The sequence below is a fragment of the Galeopterus variegatus genome, unplaced genomic scaffold, assembly GCF_000696425.1.
Source record: "Galeopterus variegatus unplaced genomic scaffold, G_variegatus-3.0.2 Scaffold8186, whole genome shotgun sequence".
Lineage (NCBI taxonomy): Eukaryota > Metazoa > Chordata > Mammalia > Dermoptera > Cynocephalidae > Galeopterus > Galeopterus variegatus.
Window position 1 is genome coordinate 66,812 of NW_007734297.1, and position 944 is coordinate 67,755.

Genomic DNA, 944 nt, shown 5'->3' on the forward strand with positions numbered 1-944 from the left:
TAATATAAGATTAAAGCTGCTCTTCAATTATTTCCTATGGATAGTCTGAAAATAAATAGAAAGATAAATGTGCTTGAATGCACCTAATAAAGTTTTCAGTTTGAAATATATACATAGTAATTCTAGTTTTGTTAAGCATATGAAATGAACTTGTTATATATATTATCTTAAACTCAAAAGTAGTTTTTTTTCCTCTTTCTTTTCTCAGATGCTAATAGTGCCAAAGATACATGTTCAGATGTTATTGGTTTTTTTTTTTTTTGATCGGTAAGGGGATCTTAACCCTTGACTTGGTGTTGTCAGCACCACGCTCTCCCAAGTGAGCCAACCGACCATCCCTATATAGGGATCCGAACCCGTGGCCTTGGTATTATCAGCCCCAACTCACTCTCCCAAGTGAGCCACAGGCCAGCCCCAGATGTTATTCTGATTACAGAAATTAAGCAAATAGACTTTATTCACTTATCGGAAGACTTTTATTTAGAGCCCTATTATGCAGTCTGGTTCAGTGATGTCGCAAGATGAAATGTTACATAAAACTTTGAAAGCAGTTTTAGAAACATACCTTAGCATCACAGTGTTCTTTTGCAGACAAAAGATAGAGTAATAGGATATGATTGCTTAAATTGTTCTCAAGTGTAGCGATAGATATCTCCAATATATGTACCTTACATTCATTTCTTTAGAATCTTTTAACAAGTCATCTTATATGCAAAGTGTTAGATTTATAAGACTGCTTAATATTTATTGGAGCTATATTCAAACGGTCAGTTTAAGGAAAGAACATCACAAGAATAAGTAAAACAGAATTGTTTGGAGATATATACAAGTATTAACAAAAAACAAAAAATGAGTACAATCTTCTAAAATTTTTTGAAAAGTAACTATTAAGGAAACAGAAACTCTGTATTAAGGAACTGTATCATAACAGATGTTAAAAGCAT

The 944-nt window shown here is 32.3% G+C and overlaps 1 protein-coding gene across 1 annotated transcript in view; it reads right to left on the reverse strand.

Annotated features, from left to right (window-relative positions):
* SEL1L2 (sel-1 suppressor of lin-12-like 2 (C. elegans)) overlaps positions 1-944 on the reverse strand; it is a gene marked incomplete at its 5' end in the record, with an annotated part of 55,333 nt that overhangs the window by 31,810 nt on the left and 22,579 nt on the right. The window lies entirely within an intron of this gene.